Source organism: Chroicocephalus ridibundus, chromosome 6 (assembly GCF_963924245.1).
Source record: "Chroicocephalus ridibundus chromosome 6, bChrRid1.1, whole genome shotgun sequence".
Lineage (NCBI taxonomy): Eukaryota > Metazoa > Chordata > Aves > Charadriiformes > Laridae > Chroicocephalus > Chroicocephalus ridibundus.
In genome coordinates, this window is record NC_086289.1 from 34,270,605 (window position 1) to 34,286,712 (window position 16,108).

The window sequence follows — 16,108 nt, forward strand, 5'->3', positions numbered from 1 at the left end:
CACCACCTCTCTGGGCAGCCTGTGCCAGGGCTCTGCCACCCTCAAAGTAAAGAAGTTCCTCCTCCTGTTTAGGTGGAACTTCCTATGCTCAAGTTTGTGCCCATTGCCTCTTGTCCTGTCGCCAGGCACCACTGAAAAGAGCCTGGCCCCATCCTCCTGACACCCACCCTTTAAGTGTTTATAAGTGTTGATAAGATCCCCCCTCAGCTGTCTTTTTTCCAGACTGAAGAGACCCAAATCCCTCAGCCTTTCTTCATGAGACAGGTGCTCCAGTCCCCTAATCATCTTGGTAGCCATTTGCTGCACCCTCTCCAGCAGTTCCCTGTCCTTCTTGAGCTGGAGAGCCCAGAACTGGACACAGTACTCCAGGTGCGGCCTCACCAAGGCAGAGTAGAGGGGGAGGATGACCTCCCTCGACCTGCTGGCCACAGTCTTCTTCATGCACCCCAGGATGTCATTGGCCTTCTTGGCTACAAGGGCACCTTGCTGGCTCATGGTCATCCTGTTGTCCACCAGGACTCCCAGGTCCCTTTCCACAGAGCTGCTCTCCAGCAGGTCAGCCCCCAACCTGTACTGGTGCAGGGGATTATTCCTCCCCAGGTGCAGCACCCTACACTTGCCCTTGTTGAATTTCATAAGATTTCTCTCCGCCCAACTCTACAGCCTGTCCAGGTCTCTCTGTATGGCGGCACAGCCTTCTGCTGTGTCAGCCACCCCTCCCAGCTTTGTGTCATTGGCAAACTTGCTGAGGGTGCACTCTATCCCTTCATCCAGGTCATTGATGAATATATTGAACAGTCTTCCTTAGCGGCATTCCCGTCCACACATACAGTTTCACCACAGAGACCATCTCTCTCATTCATCTCTCCTCCCAGAAGCAGCAATTTCCGGGGGCTCCAACTCCTGCCCGTTAGCTCAAGCCAAAAGGAGTAACTATAAACTCAGAATAAATACTAATTAACCTCAATCTTTCTTCATATCGTGATCTGAACCAAATGCTATATCTATCTTTAACTTTAGGCTGCTTTGAGATGCACCCTCTATCCACAGCAGGCAAAAATAAGATTCCTTCTTTTGATAAAGTTATTTGTGGGCCTCAACAGGACACATTTCTTGGCAATGCCGTGCTCTTATCTTTAAACACTGCAAACTCACAGAGGTTTCAAAGGCCATGTATTTTGAGTGCCTCCAATACAACAAGTTTCATGATCAAGGGGAATTCAACCCAGCACCTTTCCCACATCCTGCTGGAAAAAGAGGAGTCGTGAAGGTGAGCTACTTCTCACAGCGAGGACAGCTTTGGCAGTGCGCGTAGCATTGAATAGAGGCTGTCCCATAAAACCCAGCCACAGGCTGGGAGGATGGCTGAGATTTAGCCTCCCAAAGCAGGGCAGAGCAGAGTGGAAACTCTATGCTATCTCCTGCTCAGCTGGTTGAAATCAAGGGTGCTTTATATGGGTTTTAGTATCAGAGAGAGAATAACGGAACAGGGTTAAAAATGAAGATTTATTTCCCCAAGTATATCAACATTTTCAAAGCTGCTTTGTTTTGATTTTTTTTCCTTTGTTGGAAGTAGCTCCAATATTTTCTAAATTACTGAAAACCACTGTTGAAAGCTAATGTAACAAAACTACGTTTTTCATTATGACTGTTGGTAATTATGCAGGCAACGTACATAGAGAGAGGAAACTATACAAACCAGATTTACTGTAAAAGCCAAGACCTTTCATAAATGCAGCTGTGTTCTCTTGTAGAAAAATAGGTTATGTGGGGGAAAATATTTTTGAACTTCAAAAAACAGTGACAGGAATACCAAGCAACTCTTGGCAGGAGCTGCGCAAAGCTAAACTCTGCCCAGTTCCACCTCTCAAGCACCTTCTGTGCAACAGTCTCACATCAGCTAGGCTGGTAGCCAGTATTAGTGATATCTTCACATCACTTCAGTGTGGACACATAGAAGCCTGCAGATGAAGTCATAAAATTAAGCCTCTACCATTTTAAAGTTGCATAAACACTGCTGAACTGGCTTAATAGTGTGTTTTGTTTGTGCAGCACGAATGTAATTTGTATATCGCAGCACAGTGAGTCCAAAGATGAGACCAGCAGCGCCCAGGTGATGGTACTCCTTTCCATCCCCAGACCCTCTACTGTAGAATGCCAAGGGCCTCTCAGTCTGTAGGACATGTATGTAAGGCCAGGCTTGTAAGGCCAGGACGCTACCCACACCTTTGTTACATGAGCACACAAGAAACCGCTTATGTGTCAGTGCACCTGGTTAGCCACTGGGTCCTCTGAAATACAGACTATTATTGGTTGCCCTGTGTACCTGACTGCGAGTGCCGCATCCACCTGCACTTACTGCTGCCCCTCAAGAAGGGAGCAAGGCAAGGAACCTGGACTGTGCGTGTCCCCAGAAATCATCTCATCTGCCAAGGGAAAGGTGGAGGGGAGAATGCTCTTCCCAAACAGCCAGAAAGCCTCGGAGGGCTAATCCCTAATAATTTCAGTTTATTGGCTCTTGCCTGGAAATGAGAGGAAATGGTGTACAGCTGTGAAGAGCTGGCCAACGATAAGTTACCCTCTGATCTCCTAGAAAAAAGCCCACAAATCTATGCTGAAGGAAAGAACTGCAGCTCCATCCCCTAGGAGAGCTGGAACAGGTATTCGGTAGCCAAAACCACTGAGGATGAAGTACCATTCCACCTTTTCGGTGAGCCTAACCACCACCTACCTCCTCTCTGTGTCTTGTGAAGTGGCTGTGTTTCCCAAGATAGTAAGGCACTAAGTGTGCAGAGAGAAGCACAAGGGACAATCAGGAGTTACCTCATTCTTACCAAAACTGATGGGAATTATATAACCACTGTTTTTTGAGAACCCTGCTAAATTTACTGCCTGAATTGCTCTTAAGTCCTCCTATTTAGGGTATTGGCTGGCTGTAAATCTCCAAAGGCACCCAGTAAGTAGGAAATACGGGCCAGAGTTTAGGCTACCTAAGCAGAGTCCCAGGTGTTCGTGTGTATTTTAGGCACATAAAATAATCTTTAAAAGTCTGGTCAAGAGTCCTTTCCTTGAACTGAAAGCTCATATTCTTAGATGAGTCCCTTAACCAAAACTGCCATCGTAACAAATGCACAGGCATCTCCTCTCCTGGATGTGGGTGGTTTTGATGCCTGCACTGGTTATAAGAAGTAATGTCCTGGAGAACATGAAATTTAGGAAGATGAGTAAGTATGAAGTGCGGAGGCAGGGAAAAATGATCCACATATTATGTGCTTTTATTTAATAATTTATAAATAAATATCAGATTTCCCCAAACTGCCCCTCAGCCTAGCAATTATATGTTGACTGATTTCTTGTTAGTGCTGTTCTTTTATAATAACAAACTGTTCCCAAAGCCTCACATACAGAGAGTTAGACAATCAAAGTACTGTGTGTGATTTTCCACTTAATTCATTCAGTTAGCTGCAATTAAAACAATACAATTCAAAGCCTTGTGTGTTTCTCTGAAAAAATACAAAACTTTAGTTGTTACTATTAATATATACAACCTACAAGAAAGAGTTAACAAAGCCCCTTTGTCTTCCCTGTTGTAGTAGAGTAATTTTCTTATCCTTTTCTGTAGATCCCCTGGCAGTCATCAATATTTCTTTCAGTCACTGTTCTTCAAAAGACACACGCTTTTCATTCAACTGCACAGAAAAGAAAAGGAATTCAGTGGGCCAGCTTCCCTCGGTGGTCAGATCCATTCACCGCAGCTAGCCAGGGAGGAATCTAGGTGAAGGTGCAGGGGTCTCATCGAGAGAACCGAACCTATTTAGAAGGGAAGAGGTCATCATTTTAGCAGGCAGTAATCAAATTTCTGTTCAGATTTTATCTAGATATTTTACCTAAATATTTCCTATTTCTGGAAAAGCAGTGTCTTCGTGGCTACTGATCTCTACTTAATATAAACAAGATACCAAGTTTTAGCATCACCATAGAGCTGCTCCTTTTTTGCTTTATGGGACTTCACTAGTGAAACTTGATGACAATCTAATTAATATTATACCAGTTTCACAGATGCAAAAGAGAAGAGAGGCTGTATCCTGCCCCACAAGAAGGTGTTAAGCCATCCTAACAGAGCAGCTGTGACTGTCTCCCATACCAAACTCACCCAATACTGGGCAGATTTCCATCAGCCAAGAACACGCTCCGAGTGTGCAGCGCTCAGAGAGCAGCAACGTCCCTGCAGACCGAGGATGGGCTGTGTTTGTCCAAGTCTCACAACATTTCCAGAGCTTCTATGAGCAAGGTACATCCCAACCCTGTCCTGAGTAGAAGACTATACTCTTGACGCGCTACTATTCGGTATGTTAATTCAGTATTTCAGCTCTAATTGTTGTCAGAGGCTTTGATTCAGCCTAGTCCTGCAACAGAATAACAAACCACTGATTTGGATCTGTAGTTTTAATTATTATCCCACCAACATAAATCAGCATTTCACTTAAGCTCAGTTCCTCAAGAAAGAACTATTGTGCCTACTTGATAAGATAGTATGAAATTTATCCAAACATTTATCAATCTATGAGAAATCTTATTGGAAGAATATGTTCTGATATTTTGTGAATAAAGTCACCCAAGAAAAAGTAACAATGAAATGTGTGTCAGAACAGAGATTCCCAAAGTCTGGTCCAAAGGGAATTCACAGATTGTCTAGTGCTCACCTTTATTTTATTCCAGTACACAACAGCACAAAAAGGGAATGGCAAAGTAAAGAACCAAACCCAGCATTATCATTTTTTTTTCATAAAGGCAGAACTCTCTGCCAAACCCAGCTCTTATCACAGAAACACTTTCCAGTATTTTCCTTCCTTCCAGTTACTGCAGTTCTACAAATATGGTACGCAGTGATGAATGACAAGGAAGGCAATTCACCAGACAAGGTACTTATTCCAAAGTTATTCTTGTTAAAAGAAACGCTAATATCATACTCCTGGCATATGACTTTATGCTTGAAGAATCTTGCAGTTTGCATATAATCTGAGTGAAAGAAATATAGTTGAAAGACCACATCTCCAACTGTTGATGAATGTTTCCAGCAAGTCTAACAAAAAAAACCCCAACCATCTCTGCTTGGCACATGTTTTTTCCAAATGTGTTTTCTTAGGTCGCTGTAACAGAGATAAGACTAGGCAGATAGCAACTGTACGTGTTCTGTAACAAACATACTTTTCATAGGGTATTTTAAGGCAATTGGGTTACTAAGAAACTTAATAAAAAGTTAAACTTATCATCAGTGTATACCAAGGATAATGTTATTACAGTAAACTATGTACAGTAAGGCACTGTCCATGAAATCAAAGAGATATTTCATATCACTTTAATATACTGATACTACTGACTGACCTATAAATACTGATAACATTTTCATTATCATCTACACTTAACCTTCTTTATGCTTTCAAGTGCCCTTATGTCCAATACCTGAAAACATGCAATTCAGTTCCACAGAGTAACTCCAAAAATCACATCAAGGAAGTTCTTTATTGGTTTCTCTCAATGACTTCCAGATTAAATCTGTTCTTCTATAAACACAAGTAAAGGGTTTTTTTAAGTGTCTAGTCTAAAAACACGCGGTTGAAGTTAGTAGATCTTTTCAATCCAGCAACAAAGGACCCTGCAACTGGAGCACAGCTAATAACTCTGCTGATGACACACATACCAGAACAAAAATCAGTGCTGAGACCCTTAGTATCAGAAGAATAAAACCATATTTAAGAACTAAAAGAAGATTATGGAGCACACAAAAGGAATAGGTTTGTATATGAAAGTATCTACCTTTTACCTACTCACCTTTCAGACATTTGGCTTCATTAAACTCCCAAGTATCAGTGCAAGAATGAGCATAAATGCCAGAATGCCAAGGTAAGGAACAGGCAGACATTGTAAATCTGTTCACAGTAGTGTTCCAGATTGGTGCTAAAATAAGAGTTATGAGCTACATTCATTTCAAGTAAATATAAGAATATCTCTACTCAGTTCAGGCCTTCTTTAGTCATCATCTACTTGGGAAGAAAGGAAGAAATTATAGGTTTTGTAGAACAGCATTAATTTTTCTCAGTGACAGAAAGTGAAAGCGAACAAACTCTGGCCCTTCTCCAGTTCAGGTCAAGAACAGTCACATATGCGAATCCCTGAGGGTGACATCTCTCCAGGCTAATATGGCCACGCTTACCCACACTGTAAGCTGCCAGATCAAAAGCAGTTGGCTCAGGCCCCTGTAAGAAGAAAGGTTTCACAACAAACTATTCTTCCAAATAGAGGCTGGGTGCACAAACTTACCATCTCTCCTGTAACAAAAGCTTTCTTCCTTAAAGTTTGCTAGAAAACTAGAAGACACGATCTATACCAGTCACACCAGAAGAGCAATAGAAACTTACAGTGACCTTTCAGGGCCATAGATCTTGAATAGTTTCTGTTACGAATGGATAAGCGTTCTCCAGGCCTCCTAGAACAGGGGAAAAAAGAAGAGCAAAAGAAACTCTGGAGTCCTCCAGAACCTTTTCAGCATTTCCATCTACCTTTCCATTCAAGTATTTCTACCTAAACAAATGCATGGATGCACTGAATAGTAACAAATGATCAGCAGTTAATAGAATTAAACTAAGCTAGACAACATTGCTGTATTAAACAAAATAGATTCTTCCCTCAAACAGCAATGACAAGAGCAGGGAGAAAAGCAGCAGTTGTGTGGTGACACAGACCATCGGCTGGGAAGGCAAATGGGGAGGCCTTGGCAGTTGTGTAAATTCTGTGGTTTAGTCCTGGAGGTTGTGGCTTCAGCCCCAGGTCCCAATTCCTTACCACAAACCACCAGAGACCTCTCTGAGTAAATGCAAGGCCGGCTCCTTCTCAGCAAGGCTCCATCAAATTTAAATGTCAGTCATGCGAAGGCCCTCCGGCTTAAGCATCCTGCCATAGGCACAGTTATTCAGCACAGCAATACGTAGGCACAAGTGGGATGAAGCATGAGATAGCTGAGAACCGTTCAGCTTAACAACCAGAGAAAAATCCCCTGACCGCCTACCACCCCCGCAGGCTGCCCATCTTTTTGGACAGCCCCTTGGGAACATAATCCAGCTGCCTGCTCTGAATCAGACACAGACGACTGCAGATTACTTAACGTTGCCTGTATTCCAGGAGCATCCTGGGGACTTTAATCATGGTCCTCAGCCATGCTCCGCTAAGCACTTTCCACACACTAGGCAGCCTCTGCGCATCGGGGAAGGCCTGTCCACTTGCAGCAGTACCTGCAGAGCAGCAGCTTTTTAACCACTCCATGCTCTGGGATGCCATTCCCAACATCCAAACGTAGCTAACTCAGCCTCTGTTTCTGAACACAGGGAACGAGGAAAACCTGCATGAGCACCAGTGGTCAAAGCCACCCAACCTGTTGCCACTGGAGCTAGAAGGATGAAAGCCACACGTAGGGCACCCCCTGCTTTGCATTTTGGTCCAGATGTACACAGAGAAAGGAGCGAGGGCAGAGCAGAGACGGTGGGAAGCTTGGAGAGAAGGAGGGTGTCTGTTACTTGAAATCACTGTAAAGCACATTACAAATCTGTTAAATCATTGTGGGTTACCCTGTATTTCAGAGTAAATTAGTAACTTTTCAGAGGGAGTGAAGAAACTACCACTCCACTTTTAAATAATGAAAATGCTAAAAAACCTACACTTAACAGCTCTAAAACTGCAGCAAGTCACCCACCAACACCCACTCCTCTTGTCAGCAGGCTTTTTTCAGCTTTGCCTATTATTTGTGTCAAGCCAGAGATGTTTAATGTTTGCTGCGCTTATCTGTTCAACTTTAAGGAGCCCCAAATGTTACAATATGTACCTGGACCACCGACCTCTTTCCTCCTGGCATTTTGATCTAAATAAGTAACAAACACAGGGTTTCCAAAATCATTTGGATTCACTGGCTCTGAGTGCATAGCTGTAAAAAATCTGCTTTGAGATTAACATCCAATTTTATTCATGCCTGAGGCTTCACCACAGCATCTATTTTTGTAAGATTAACAGCAAGATCCCAGTTCTCCAGAAATGTAAAGAGTAACAGCCAATTGTAAAAGGAAGATGATGTTTCCTAACCTGCCCTGCTCACATCCAGGAATGTACATTTTCCTAGCCCGTTCCGTGGTGGGTGTAATTTCCATTTGCATTTTTGCACCCACAACACGCAGCACGTGTATTAGTCCTTCTGCCTCCCATTAGCTGAAATGCATTTCTGATGAAACTGTGGGTGCCAAAAAATACTAACACAAATCTCACATGTGCAAAGTGTCCCCTGAAAGACAGCTTTTACTCTGGAGGAGTTCAGAAACAGCCATCTTCCTGTACTTTGCACAACAGGATTTTGAATCATCTAACTTGAAAATACAAGTATAGAAAATGAGTGTTTGATATTTCAAGCTAATCCATTTGAAATGAATATACATGAAAACACTTATTTTTGAACGTGGCGATCGGAGGACAAATTGAGGGCCATTTTTAACCTAAATAGCAGAAGAAAAGTTGCTGTAAAAAGTCTTTGGTATCTGCCAATTAGAGCTATTGCACTGCTGTCAACTTGCACTCCTCCCTTAGTTCCAGCTTTGCTCCATCCTCCACAGATCTGTACAAATCAATTGTCTCTTGCAAACATGCACTAACCACTGGAAAGTGAAATTAATAAAGTGCGAGAAAAGTTGATTCATAAAGCTGACACTCCTGTCCCCAACAACTCTGGGTTTCTCCCCTCCAGCTAGCTGTTTGAGATAGGCAGGCAAAGAGGTAAAAGATTATCAAATTGTAACTGTCATTCCTGACAAAATGCATCTCAATGCGGGAAGGAATTTTAGGTTTTAAGCTAAAACACCACCCCAAAGGGTTCCTCAGAGCCTGTCAATATCTGTACCTTGGATGGAAAGCTACCACTGAGCGCAGTGTGTCCAACATATAGAACCTGCCACGAAATGAAGTTCTTCATAAGAAAGCTCATCTCAGTCTTGGTTGGTAACAATAACAAGGAGACAAGATGAGACCATCAGTCTCAATTGTGAAGACAATGTTTTCCTCCCATATTATTCTGTCTGTCATGTTCCCTTCAGGTTCCAAAGGAATCCCTGTCTCATACATCATTATTTCCCACAAAGCTTGAAAGCCTTCAGGGGGGGTTTCTTCCTGCCCACTGTACCAGCCTTGATGTCTGAGTACCTTCAGAACAGTGACAGAGGCCTCTGCCAGCAATAAAGGGGAACATCTGCATACCAATTAAACTGCTGAGCGCTGAAGAGTTAAAAAAAAAAAAAAAAGAGGGGGGAAAGCCTTGAAAGTAAATCTGAGCCAAGTTCTAATTAATGCCCTAGGCCCCGATTCGCCACAGCACTTAGGCATGTAGTTAACTTTAAGCATGTATTTAGTTCCATTGAAGTCAAAAGACAGCATCGAAGAGGCAAACTACATTAGCACAATTTAATACTCTTTGGGCTAATTAATCAGCCATAAAAATTAACTATGAGAACTGTATTCCTTATTTCCCTTGCTGTGACATTTCCAGATAAAAATACTTGGATGTGGCTGGAATAAGCAAAAAGCACTACCTTGTTGGGCTGTCATGGGCTGCTGAGTCCTACAGCTGTGAAGGCCAGTCCCTGAGAGCAGCTAAAGGTACTGAGCTCTCTGCACGTCGCTGATGTCTGTATCCTCTGTGCGGAGGCACCACACAGGCACAAAAGGCACAGCCCCATCCTGAGCAGCAGTAACCTAAGAAAGGAAAAGAACTGGCAACAGATGAGCAAAGCCATCAGGCAATGGATGGCGCATCAGAGACATATTTCTCTGTAAAGAGGCATTTGTTCACTGCAGTGCATCAGTGTTGGTTGTGATGGGAGGTGGCAATGAAGGGCAGCAAACGGGGCTGGGCAAACGAGGGAGGCTGAGGGCAGATATGAGTTTAGAGACAGAACTGGTGAGGTTACCAAGAGAGGAGCTTTCAGGCAGAGCAAGGGCAAGAGGAGCAGTGCTCATGTTGAAGGGGTAGACAGAGTGCAGTCTGGTCCAGCCACAAAGGTGGGCAAGGGCTAAACTCTCTTCCATTTCAGTGGAGCAGGACTGAGCCCTGTGAAAAAGAAGCCCAGAGTGCAATCTCCAAATAGTTGAATAGTCCCAGATACATCCAAACCTTGTCTCCACTTGGTAAGCACAGCACGGTGAATGGCTGCCAAAACTGCACCAACAGTGTGCAGGCTAGATTTGGCCTGAACATGGCCTCCAAGGGCCCAGTACAACCAATTTTTGAGCTGTTGACTTCACAAAGGCATGTGTACAACTAACCATTCAGTAAATCAGGATGCAAGGAGAAAAGCTTGCTGATAAGGGTCATCTTGCTTGGATTTCTGCAAAAATGAAACCACAGAAAGTTCGCCAAAGTACCATTAATGGTGTACATGGATCTATAAAAGCTAGGAAATCGAGAGCAGGGGACATAAACTGACAATACTTCTTTATTTCAGCCATTATGAAAGTAAAAAAGAAGAAAACCAACCCCCCCAAAATTAGAACGCCATGAGCATAAAAGAAAGTACCAGTGCAGCTTTTCAGATTAACTTTGAATTTCCTTGCTTTCATTGGTTTAAGAGCTCTATTGTTACTCTCTTTGTTTTTTAATTGCAGATACTAAAAATTCTTTTATCTTTCGAAGTCCTTAAAGTCTGTTATATAAATACGTAATTAAAGCCTCTTTCAACTGCGTATAATTTACTCTATAGTTTACAACAGCTGCACTAGAGCTATTACAGTTTATCATTTAAAAGCCTAATTAGGGGCTTCTTAATTAGTGGATCCCTCAGTCACTAGACTGTGACTATGTAAAAGATGCTTGGCAGCTATTGCATGTTACAAATCTGCATGAAATGTTTGCATGAAAACAGGGTGTGTACAAACCCAAAAATACGCTCTCTGTCCCTCCATGTCAGCCCATCTGACCATGCAAACCTCCACACTACCTCTGTGCTCTCCTGCCAGCGCACGGCTGGTCCGCACGCGGCCTTTCCCTCCTGCACGTGTTGTTGGGAACCACCAGCACATCCTGAGCCGAGCTGACCTGCTACGAGAGCCCACTCTGAGGGGACCACTCTTGTGTTCAAACACAACTGAAAGAGAGGACGGGACTGTGCCCACTGACCGCTCAGGCTGCTTCTCGTACGGCTTGTCAAATGTTTTCTCTAACAAATGGAGCTCCTCGCTGCTGCCGCTGTCTCCCTCAGGAGCTTTGCACCATGCTGGATTCATCAAACAGTTCCTCTGTGGCACTGAAAGCACTCACATCACTGGAAGGAGGAAGACAGGACCCAGTTACTGACTCTCATTTATAGCCACCGACACAGATTTCTCGTCAATCACGGCCAAATTAGCAGTCAGTCACTGAGGTTTTAAGTGCAGTATTTGCCCAGGGAAGGGACTATAGCTCCTTCATCCTTCCCCCCTGAGTGGCATGGTGCATGGGAAAAGCTAGTGGAGCCATAGCTAGTCTTTGCAGGAATCGCTCACTGGAACAAGCTTCATACCAGCTGGGGGCTCACAGGACCAGCGAGCAAAAAGCTTGTCCAGACCATATTCTGGAGGACTGGTGGGGTTTTGTTAAGCTTTCACCTGCTTGTAAGACAGCAGCTGTGTTAACAGAGGGTCAGATTTGGGGCCTGCCAGCATTTGGGAGCATTGCTTTAAGCAATGCAGTGACAAAATCATGAGTTTTTATTGACTGCAGGATAATATAAATCAGCTATTGAAAACCTGTATCATTAGCGCTATTGCTTTCCAGTGGAAGATAGCTGCAGTAATGGATTGGCCTCTCCATCTCGTCCTCCCACTGGAAAACAACATATACAAGACCGATCAATAACCTGATCTACGTTACTTGTAGACATGTCAGGTGCAAATATCTCCCTTTCTCAAAGGTTTTAAAGACCAGATATTTTTGCAAAATTTAGGCCAGGCATCAAGTTGCTTTGGGTAAATTGTCATTATGGTGGAGAACGGCATAACCAGATCCACCCACATCGTTACAAGGAAGTTTTAAATAGACAGGCAATAACTTTATTATATGCATGTATTACTTTGTGGGGTCAACTGCTCAAGATGTTCCTTTGCAACAGGATAAATTTCCATTTGAAAAGCATTTTCTGTAATATCCATGTTTCTGAGTAGCCTCTGTTTGACAGGAAATAACTAGATTATTTCATCATGAAGTTTGCCACTAATTTCTACAGCTGAAATCCTAAAATACCTTCAAAATACATACCAAAATCCACTGCCATTACTAGGGCCAGGATTTCATCCTATTGTGTCACAATATATTACCCACTTAATTAATTGTTACCAGACCTGAAGTCAATGGAAACCCTACAGGTCACAGCCTTGTTTCCCCACAGATCAACGGAGAGGCTAGAGAGGTGTTTAAGGGCCTTCCCTATATAAAGATGGCATTGCTTTCACTCAGCAGTATGACTGAAGCATGTACATGTGTTTCTTCCCCTTATCCCACTCTCTGTCACTTGCACACACACGGAGGGCATACAGAATCATAGAATCGTTTAGGTTGGAAGAGACCTTTAAGATCATCAAGTCCAACCATTAACCTAGCACTGCTACATCTACCACTAAACCATGTCCCTCAGCACCATGTCTGCACATATTTTAAATAACTCCAGGGATGGTGACTCAACCACTTCTCTGGGCAGCCTGTTCCAACGCTTGACAACCATTTCAGTGAAGAAATTTTTCCTACTATACAAACTAAGGCCATTTCCTCTTGTCCTATCACCTGTCACCTGGGAGAAGAGACCAACCCACACCTCGCTACACCCTCCTTTCAGGGAGTTGTAGAGAGCAAAAAGGTCTCCCCTCAGCCTCCTTTTCTCCAGGCTGAACACCCCCAGCTCCCTCAGCCGCTCCTCATAAGACTTGTTCTCCAGACCCCTCAACCAGCTTTGTTGCCCTTCTCTGGACCCGCTCTGGCACCTCAATGTCTTTTTTGTGGTGAGGGGCCCAAAACTGGACACAGCCCTCGAGGTGGGGCCTCACCAGTGCTGAGTACAGGGGGACGATCACTTCCCTAGTCCTGCTGGCCACACTACTTGTGATACAAGCCAGGATGCTGTTTGGCCTTCTTGGCCACCTGGGCACACTGCTGGCTCATATTCAGCCAGATGCCGACAAACACCCCCAGGCCCTTCTCTGCCGGGCAGTTCTCCAGCCACTCGTCCCCCAGCCTGTAGCATGTCATGGGGTTAGTGTCACCCAAGTGCAGGACCCAACACTTGGCATTGTTGAACCTCATGCAACTGAATATATATATTATATTTTATATCTATATATTTAAGAAGATTATAAACCAGATCAAAGGGGAGCTGAAGCACAAGTTGTTTCACAGTTATTATGTTACAGCCTCCAAGGATGTCCATGGACACACACAAAGAAGCGGATGTACGCTGAGTCCTGCCTGTACACTGAGTCCCAATGTGGCACTGACATCAAGGCAGTCTTCTCGGGGGAGAACAGACAAACGCTGCCCAGGGCTTTCTGAAAGGCAAGCTGTCACCTTCTGAAAACCCCGTGGCAAGCCGCCTACAGACTCAATTGAGAACTTCACAGGGACATCATATTTCTTTGAGCTGACCTTCCTAGAAAACTTTGCACTCCAAATTCCTGGAAAACCTTGCACCCTAAATCAAACACCCTTTTAAACAGGTCCTTGTTGTACACCACTTACATTGCATGGCCTGCATGGAACTAATGCCTACTTTCTTCAGCAAGTTCAGTAGGATCCAAAGTGATGCTATGGAAATAATTTTATCTGATTTCATTTTGCATTGACTTCTGTGACACAAGAGGAGGGATGGCCTTTCAGAAGAGGAAGATATCACAGGAGAGGAAGAGGTCACAGTAACGTAGTGGCCAGGTTCAGGTAGCCGCAACCATAAAGCAGAGAAGGCTGAAGATAGAGGAGAAAATAACATCACATCAATATGCTTTCTTTTCAATTGCTTCTGCTCAATCTGCCTGCTGGCCCCAAGCAAGTACCGTGAACCTCAGCGCAGACACGCTTCACCCCACCATGGAAAATGCTGGCAGAGCAGAGCAGCCAGCGGCTTGGAGAGGCCAAGGACCCTCTGGGGCACAGGGCCTGCAGAACCCAGGTGAACGTGGCACTGCCATGGCTCCCAGCAGGAGACCTCAGCTCCCTCAGTGCCAGGGCACCTCAGTGAGGAACCAAAGCACCTGCACTCAATCCACCACTGTCCCAGCTGTGCAGGCTGGTGGCTGACCCGCTACAGCCCCATGGCTGCTGCCTGAACCCTCAGGTTCAGAAGAAAGAAATGGATCCCTCTGGCAATCAAGAGATCCCTTTTTACGGGGGCAGGATCACGGATTATCATTTTGTGTAGTCTTCTGCTGTTCTCCCCTCTCCTCCCCTTTTTTTTTTAATTAATGAAAATTCTCCAGAAGAGCTCAGCGTCTTCTTTCAAAACTTCTCTATTTCACTAACTTGTTCCAATCTCCATCACAGCTCTTTCCTTGTCAGCAACTGTACCACTGCGCTATACCTCTGCCCACGCACAAATGCACTGGTTGAAGGTATGAACTGGAATCTCTCCGTTAAAGGAACAAGCAGGCATCCCAGAGACTGACACAGCTGCTATTTGCATGTAAAAGAGGAAAAGAAGGTGCATGACTGAGCCCAAATTAGCATAAGCAAAGCCTCCCACCGCATTCGCAAACTACAGCTTGCACAGCGGTGCTCATAGAGGTGCACACTTCCCTCACAAAGAAAGATTTCTACCTCAGCTAGAAGAAAACTTGGCTAACGGTGGTTCACAGAATTTAGCATCACATGAACTTTTACATCACTGTTTTTCTAAAATTTACAGAGTGCTAGTAAAAGAGAAACACGGTGGACGCAGGGTAAACTGAATATGCCCAGGTTTAATTTCGTCTCCACTTCCAGCTTGATTCTTGAAGCTGGCTACCTCAGCGAGAGCCGTATTTTCTAAGGCCTCCATTACTTCTGTACCCCTGTATTTTTGAATGTCCAGAAATATTCACAGTGCTCAGTGCATCTAAGAATGAAAACCAAAATGAGCAGGGCAAATGCAGATCTAACGCTCCATGTCTCATTTCCATCTTTTGAGAAATAAGAACGAACTGTTAACGTCTTTTTCGCCATCAACTCTTCCAAAGGGATGCTGTGGGGATTCATTTATGTCTCCAAAGTCTTGCCGAAGACACGCGCTTCATGAACTATAAGATTTATGGATGTTAACATGATCTTTGTCTCTTTCTCTGGCTACGTACACACATACCTCAGCATCCATGTTTGTGCACATACCTACTGAGTCATAAAAAGAGGATCAGATGCCCTCGTAGATTATTTAAGAAGTGTAATTTTATTCAGAACTGTCCCCCAAACCAAACTGCATTTTGTTGCAGAGAAGTTATAGACTCTTTTTACTTTATCATCATACTTTTATGGAAGCGATTGGAACAATTCAGTGCCTCTGCTATTTCCGCAGTAGGTTTAGCTCATCTGAGAAACTAGAAAGAACAGTAAATGCAGATATTAATGGTAATAAAATCAAAGCTAAGCCCTTCATGAAGAGAAACAAATTCCAAAATGAAAAATTTGATTACACAGTACCTGTCTCCTGTCTTGACTTCCTCATTATATGTAGAAATTAACCCTGTCATTAAGTACTTTGATCAGGCTGTACATAAACAGCTTATAACGGCATGAAATCTACCACAGCAAGCAGGCAAATCAACAAGGGGAGAAATACTGACATTTGGGGCTGCTGTCAGGCATCAAGTGCTCCTACTCCCTCAGGGCCAAGCTGCTAGAGTAAATGGGGTTACTCCAAGGATTAATTGCTCCCTCCTGGTTTGCACTACTTCCAGAAAGTTTCAGTAATACTATCTAAGAGGCCATCATCTGGAGATCGGTAGCATCTTCTTAAGATCTTGGAGAGATTTATAAGTTACGCTGTTGTAACTGCTCTTAGGCTAAAACTTGGTACGAAATTCCCAGCCCGTG

At 43.9% G+C, this 16,108-nt stretch overlaps 1 long non-coding RNA gene across 20 annotated transcripts in view; it reads right to left on the minus strand.

The window, feature by feature from the left end:
* LOC134517972 (uncharacterized) overlaps positions 1-16,108 on the minus strand; it is a 132,512-nt gene that overhangs the window by 65,979 nt on the left and 50,425 nt on the right. For 9 of the 20 annotated variants that reach the window (XR_010071788.1, XR_010071793.1, XR_010071799.1 and 6 more), the window contains 3 exons: positions 5,464-11,348; positions 4,154-4,406; positions 3,315-3,810 (listed from right to left, as the gene is read on the minus strand). This is a non-coding gene — a long non-coding RNA (uncharacterized LOC134517972). Of the gene's footprint in view, positions 1-3,314; positions 3,811-4,153; positions 4,407-5,463; positions 11,349-16,108 lie in introns of those variants that run through there. The other 11 variants (XR_010071796.1, XR_010071792.1, XR_010071787.1 and 8 more) reach the window with 11 other exon arrangements.